The 7557-nt window shown below is 49.3% G+C and overlaps 1 long non-coding RNA gene across 1 annotated transcript; it reads left to right on the forward strand.

The window, feature by feature from the left end:
- The first annotated feature begins 860 nt into the window (after positions 1–860).
- On the forward strand, positions 861–5404 carry LOC111817794. The gene is made up of 3 exons (XR_002821911.1): positions 861–1077; positions 3881–3911; positions 5237–5404. It is a non-coding gene; the product is annotated as an uncharacterized LOC111817794 (long non-coding RNA).
- Positions 5405–7557: the final 2153 nt, after the last annotated feature.

Genomic DNA, 7557 nt, shown 5'->3' on the forward strand with positions numbered 1-7557 from the left:
TGTTTCCATGGACTTACTAATAAAGATTTGGATTGCTCCCAGGTTCACTGAAATTAAAACAAATTTAAAGCACAGGTATCAAGGACTACAGAAGCTGCACTAATTATAGTTAACAGTGGAACCAGGAGATAGTATTTGTCATAGGAAAAAGAGAACGAAACAGTAAGGGAGAAATATTCAGGTATCCTAAAAAATTATTAAGTGGAAAAATGTAAAGACATTCAGATTGGTTAAGCACATGAATATGACACGGATTTAGCAACCGAGCCTATGCAATATGTCTCGGAGAGTTCTCCGGAGTCTGAAAAGCAAAACACGCATCTAGCTTCTTCGAGGAAGCCAGCTACCTGTCCCCTGCAGACCCCTCTCCTCGGCAGGGAGCCGAAGGGACGCGGCCAGGTCCTCTGCGCCTGCCTCCCTCCCTCCCCGCGCCGGCCCGGCCCCTGCGCCACCGCAGCCTCTCCGACGGGAACCGAAAAGGGAGGGCCCAGCGCGACCCGCGGTGGCCGGGGAGACGCAGGTGGGCCGGGTCACCAGGCGGGGCGGGGTGGGGTGGGGCGGGGCGGGGGCACGGCCGGTGGCCTTGGGCCGCCCACAGGTTGGGCGAAGCAGGTGTTCGGCCTCGCCCGGCCGGGCTGGGCGGCTCTGGAGGACTTCAGGCTGCACCTGTCTGGCGACAGCGCCCCTCCCCGAGTTCTTCCAGGGCCTGCCTCCGCGCGGGGCTGCCGCGGCGACCCGCAGGGGGCTGAGGCGGGCCGGGGGCGGGGCCACGCGGCGAGGCCCGGCGACCGCAGCACCGCCCTGCGCGGGGCGGCCCCGCCGCGGCGGAGGGATACGGCGCGCCATATATAAATCGCGGCGCTCAGCCGCGCGCTCCGACAGAGGTGCCGGGAGTCTCGTGTGCGCGGTGCCGTTACTCGCAGTCGGGTGGCGGCGCGGGCGGCGGCGGCGGCACATCTCCGAGCGCACACCGCGCCTTAGCAGCGGCTGAAGCCGAGGCACCCCTGCCGTCACAGCCCTTGCGCTGGTGCATCCACCCTCGCTCGCTCTGCTCTTCCTCCCTTCGCTCGCACCATGGTAGGTCGGGAGCGGCCAACGCCGGCGTAGCAGCTGCCCAAGATTTCTTTCCAGATTTTTAGTTCAGTCTTCGATTTTTTTTTTTTTTCTCTCTTTCTGGTGGCGATGGGGTTCTCTTTGCTAGGCGTTACGCAGCAGCTTCGGTTAGAAATAATGCATTTGACTCGCATTTGGGTTTCTTTGCCGGAGAGCCTTTAAAACGTTGGTCCCCCTTGGAGCGGGCCGTGGCCGCGGCTGTGCTCGGGCCTTCCGCATTACCTCCCTCCCCCAGCCCCTCAGCCACTGCATCCAGCGCGCCGCACCGGGCTGCCCGCAGCGCTGCGCTTCGGCTCGGGCCCCGGGAGGCGAGGGAGCCGGGCGGGGCGAGGCACGGCACACGCGCGCCCCCGTTTCTACCCGGCCTTGAAGGTGGCGGGGCGGGCGGGCCGAGAAGAATGAATGGGCCGGAGCGAGCCGGTGGCGCACATTGCTGGGGCCGGGGGGTTCGGGGCGCCGCCTGCGGCTGATGCCCTCCCACCGTTGGCCCAGCTAGGCGTTCCCCCTCCGCCGCTGTCCCCTCCTTCCTCCCGGGGGGCGCGGCGCGGGCGCGGGCTGGGGAGGAAGGAGCCGGGGTTGGGTGGGGTGGGGGCAGGAAGGCCAGAGGTTGGGGGCGGAGAGGGCGGAAGCGGCCGGTCGGGCGGCCGGGCGGGGCCCAGCGGTGTGGCCCGGGCGCGCGTCTTCAGGTCGCGCCCTGCTGTGCCCCGCGCGTGCCGCGGCGGAGGTGCGAGAGGACCGGGACACCCGCAGGCGCTTCCCGCGGGAGGCGCTCGGCTCGCGCTAATTGGGGCGGAGGGGGGGCAGCTGGCGCGCGGCTCGGTTTCCATTAGAGACGCGAAGTTTCTGCTGGGGAGGAGGAAGAGGAGGTGGCGGCGGCGCGGCGGTCGCCGCCTGGGGGAGCAGAAGTGGGTGGGAGGTGCGGGAGTGGGGGTCGCCCGGGCTGGGGAAGGGCGGCGCCCTAGCCTGCTCGGAAGCTCGCGCCCTGGGGCGGCCTCTCGCCCGGCGTTTCTCTCGCCCGGTGTCACTTCCCCCTCCTAAGAGAGATGCCCTCCTCGTTTCCGCTTTCTCTGCAGCCTGTGGGTTGCTAGATGCACCCGCGCGCCTCGCTGGGTGTGTTTTCCACGGCTCCCTTCCTCCTCGGCGGGCAGCGCTGACATCACTGGCAACATTTTCGGGCTTGGTGGAGTAGGGTGGTGGTTCCGGCAGGATTCTGGAGCAGGGCCTCTTCCCCAAAGTCCAGCGTGATCTGAGGAAGGGGATTTCGTTATCTGGAACGTGGATGTTGGGAATAACCCTTTGATGCCAAGTTTCTTTCGGGGGGAGATGGGACTGTTCTTATTAGTAAGGTGATGGTTTCTCCTGTGAGGTGTGGCAGTGCTTCCTGTTGAGCGAAACATTTCGGCTTTGCCCTGGCATTACATAAATCATCGGGTCTCTTTTTGTTTGATTTAAAGAAAAGTAGTTTTTAGTGAGTGGGGTAGAAAAAACGAATTTGTAAAAAATAAGTCCCCATATCAAAAATATATTGGGACAACATTGCTACTGTGAAAGTTTCTACAGAACAGAATAAACTTTAACATCAGCTTTTGTTTAGGGCTTATTTTGTAGCTAGTCAACTTTCATTTAAATAAAAGTGTATTTTAGCTTTCCTTGAGATCTCAGTTCCCCTAGTTGGAGGAATAGGTTCAGTGTTTCAGACCAAAAAGTGCAGGAGACAATTACCCTGGTGGCCTTTGTCACTTTAAATAAACTTTTATTGTCAACACATGAGACTTAGGGTGTAAATGCCGGAAAATTTGGTGATTATGCACTTAAAGGGATACGGTCTCATAATCATCATGTAGTTTTCTGTTCACTTAATTTTTGCAGTTTTGTAACACTACTGTTGTAAGATTTTTAATCCTGGCTTCTGAATCATGAGATCATTTGACTGAAGACCTTAGCTATTGTAAATAGTAGGGTTTCTTTTTTTTTTTTAACAAATACTGTAACTGCCTGATTTAAATGATTGCAGTGCACTTACTACGTGGAAATGAAGCCTGTGGGGGTAGCTCAGTGCTATATACTTGTTCTTTTCCACTTGTTTCTCATAAAATGGATGTAAAAGCCCGTTAATCCAACCCAATGCTATTACGTAACGACAGTTTGGAGATTTTGAGGGCCTGAAGCAATGCGCAAGGTGCGCTAAAAGCCTGCCCCTGGACCAGATCCTGATCCTGGCCGCAGCAGCGCTGGGCTGGGTCCGCGGGTAGAAGCAGGACTGCAGTGTCCGTGGCGCAATAGGTGGCGCTCGCTCTCGGCATCTGCAGCCGATTCTGTGGGCCTTTTGCCGCTAGAGGTGCCATTCTTTACATGATGAACTGACCCTAGTCTGATCTCAGTCCCAGCTGGCCGCAAGCAGGGGGCCAGAGGAAAAATAACGTGTTTGGAGCAAGCATGTGTCGTTTCCCTGTCTTTCTTAGGTGTTAAAATAGCACATTTGGTGTTCTGTATTTTAATTACTTTTCATCAGTGACAGTGCTAATGACTTCAAAGGATTGGCTTCTAAGACTGCCTTTAAAAAAAAAAAAATGGATTCTGATTATGTTGTCCAGGTTGATCTGGAACAACTGGGCTCAAGTGATGCTCTTGACTGGCTGAGACTAGAGACATGAACCATGCCTGGAGACTGAATTTGGAAAGATTATAGCATGAAAAACCAAATTGGAAAAAGGATACTAAGCAAACTGTTGTGGATTGAATTATAACCTTTTCTTTCTTCGTGTAGGCTGATCAGCTGACTGAAGAGCAGATTGCTGGTAAGTTGACTCTGGGCAGGCCCCAGAAGGCTGGGGCTAGGCTCGCACTCAGTTTTCGTGGCTTCTTTTTCTAAGCAGTTTTCTAACAATTTATTTAAATAAAAGTAAGTAGAAACATTTAGGCTTTACTCCCGGCCAGTCTTCTAGAGAAGATGTGGAAGGAAGTGAAACTAAGGATGGCCACTTGGTCTGTGCCTCACCATGCGTGCAGCTTTGCATTTAGTGAGATTGCTCTGAGCCTGCTACTCAGAAAATGAGTTTATAGTTCACTGTAAGGATTTTAGTAATCCATCGTGAAAGCTTTAAAATAAATGGGAGTGGGTAAATTTTTTTTTTTTATAAACTGGGGATTGAACTCAGGCCATTGTGTTTTGCCAGGCAAGCGCTTGTTCTACTGAGCTATCTCCCTGGCCCCAAAATAAATTTTAAGAATACAAAATTAATTGGGAAATGTGAGATACACTAGCTTTCTTTTTTTGAAAGCCTAACCGAGTTATCTAAGCTGAGTTCAAACTTCGATGAGTTCCTTGACTTTGTCTCCTAGAGTGCTAGGATTACAGACAGGTGCCACTTAACGTGACTGAATTTTAGCCTTTTAATATTTCTTGGAAGACTTACTAGGGTTTTTTTATTTTTATTTTTTTAATTGGAAATTGAACTCCAAACCTGTGCTTGCCAGGCAGTCTTCTGTTCCAATGAGCTGTATCCTCTGTCCGGAAGACTTATTTTGAGATGATTTCTCCTTAGGAAATCAGAAATGCTTCTGAAATATTCTGACGTGTAGAACATGCTGGTTACCTGGGAATGTACATATCTAGTAACCTTTTCATGTGGTTTAGTAGTGGACAAGTATTATGGGTGTAGAAGTTTAACAGAAATTTGAAGAGACTTTAAAGTTGCATATGGACCAATCTCATGCCAGGTTGAATTTAAGCGTGTTGAAGCTTAGCCTTCTTAAAAAACGTGTTTTTTTTTTTTTTTAAAAATATGTACTTATTTTTAAGACCAGGGTTTGTTCTTAGCAAAGTTGCACGTCCTGGACTGAAGCTTGTGGTTCTTCTGCCTCAGTCTCCCAGAGTGGAGGGATTATGGGCATCTACCATAATGATGAGCTGGCTACTAAGAGGAGTGCTTGCTTCATGGGCTACAATTTGAAGGCCACACTGACAGGATGCTTGTGGTCCTTATTTCAGTTGATAAAGAGCAGGTAGTTTGTGATAACTTCCACAGCTTGGACAGCTTGCTTTGGCAAACCCTGGAGAAATGTGTATTGTGGCTGAGTTGGACAAGAACCTTGCTACTAAAATGAACTTTTTATTTTGCAGAATTCAAGGAAGCTTTCTCCCTATTTGATAAAGATGGTGATGGCACCATCACAACAAAGGAATTAGGAACTGTCATGAGGTCACTGGGTCAAAACCCAACAGAAGCTGAGCTGCAGGATATGATCAATGAAGTGGATGCCGATGGTAAGGGCTTTAGAACCGTGAGCACTAGTGTTGTGTAATTGAAACTCAGACATGTTACAGGATTGTCTTTCAGGTCCCTAGAGAAAAGCAGATGTGCAGAGTTCCTTTCTGTGGCTGCCTTATGGCCACTGACATTAACCATAGACGATTAGAAGCCTGCCATTCCCCTTGCTTACCGTCTAGAACGTTTCCTGGATCGGATCGCTGTATTGTTCTCTGCTTGTCATGACCTACAGCTTGGTGCTTTTATCAGCCGGTCCATGAATCTGGACCAAGTTGTATGGAGGAAGGGAAAAAAAAAAACCCAAGAAATTGCTGTGGAAAACTGCTTTTTAAAAAGCTTGTTGTCTCTTAAGAGGAGAAACTCCCAAGTGCAGTGGGTGAAGAGCACTCTCAGAAGTTAACAGGCTGAATAGAGCATGTGCCATTTGGTCTGTTTGCTGAAGAGGATCATGGACAGAGGCACGTGCTGCCTGTAGGGAATAGATCTTCAGAGCCTAAGAGAAGGGGCAGCTGTGGAGTGCCGAGCAGTGGTTGCCTGTAGCAGTTGATTATACATTCTTCTGTATTCTACAGCAGGGCTTTTGTTCACTTGTCATTAAACAGATTCTGAGGCACCTAGCCTATGACCTGTGTATTTTTCTTTGAGACAGGGTCTTGCTGTGTAGTTCAGGGGACCTTGAAGTCACTATTGTACATAGCCTTAGCTGTCCTCAAACTTTGTGATTCTCTTGTCTCAGCCTCCTGAGTGCTGGGATTACAGGCATGAAGCATGCACTACCTGGCGATCTATGTCTTTCTGTGAATTGTGTGTATGTGTGTATTACACACTAGTGTATTACATAAAGTTGTAGAATACTTTGGATCTAGACTTTTTCTAGATGATTGACCTTGTAGCAGCCATTTAGAAAAATATGATAATGTAAGTGATACGTTGTGATTAGAGTTGTCACATTTAGAAGCAGAACTTTCAGTGGCACTTAGACAAAGCTTTCTGTGTCTTTAAAATTTGATTATTTTCATGCTTATCATTATTTGAGAAAAAGAAGCGGCCTATAGTTTCATCTAGTGTGCTTGCTGAGGTGATCAGCTATCTGGGACCAGGGGGTGACTGGCTTCCTTTTTTTGTAAGCGGTGGGAAGCTGGGCTTGTGGATAGGATAACTGAATTTGGCCTTCACATTGTAGGCCGAGCCAGTCTTGAATTTATGTTGGATGAAAACAGTGCTTAAGGACATCTTTGCATGATTGTGAGGTGGCACTTTAAATAATTTATTTTGTTTTTCTGCATATCAATAGTGCTTTAAAATTTTGGAGGCAGAAGAGACAAGGATCTCTTTGAGGTTTTTTCCTTTTTTTTTTTTTTTTTTTGAGGTGCTGGGAATCAAATGTAGGACCCATACATGCTAGGCAAGCGTGGTACCCCAACCCACATCCTCAGCTCCAGAGTTACTTTACTTCAAAGATACTAATGAAAATGACTAACTTAACTTAAGGACTTTCTCAGGTGTTCATGTTAGCCTTGAAGCTTGTCTTTGTGGGTATTGATTTCCTAGTTTTAGAGAAGTGGTTTGGAATGCTTCATGGCCATAGAGTGGATTCTTCTGACCTTGATTTCTAAATTTTAATAGTCTTGAGTTGTGAAAATGCTTCTAAACTTTGTTTTTAATTAGGAAGTAAAGATAGTAAGTTGGGGATCTGTGGATTTAGCTAAGTGGTTGAGCGCATTCTTAGGCAAGGGGCCCTGGATTCAGTCCTCAGCACCCAAAATCTCAAAGAAATAGCAAAAATGAGTCGGGAGCCAAAAAACTATTAGGTAATTTATAATAGAGCTGTAAACTGCACTTAGGGAAGATCTTGATCTCTGTCTTTCTTTCCCACCTTTGTGTGTGTGTGTATCTATTGGGGGGTGCTGCTGGGGATTCAACCCTGTGCCCCATACATGCTAGGCAAACTACCTACCACTGAGCTAGCCTCCAAGAAGACTTTCTAAGACCTTTCCATGGCCTCCTAGTGCTGTGGTTCGCAGTTTATATATCAGTGCTATAACGGCCAAGGTAGAGTTTGGCCTGAGTGAGCTCCCTAGCTTGCGAGATCCGGGACAGAACAGAAAGTGCTTCCTTTGGGAGCGCAATTCTCCTGAATTGTCCAGCCCCTTTGGTGGGAATGAATCCAGGC

Source organism: Octodon degus, unplaced genomic scaffold (genome assembly GCF_000260255.1).
Source record: "Octodon degus isolate 3935 unplaced genomic scaffold, OctDeg1.0 scaffold00070, whole genome shotgun sequence".
Classification (NCBI taxonomy): Eukaryota; Metazoa; Chordata; class Mammalia; order Rodentia; family Octodontidae; genus Octodon; species Octodon degus.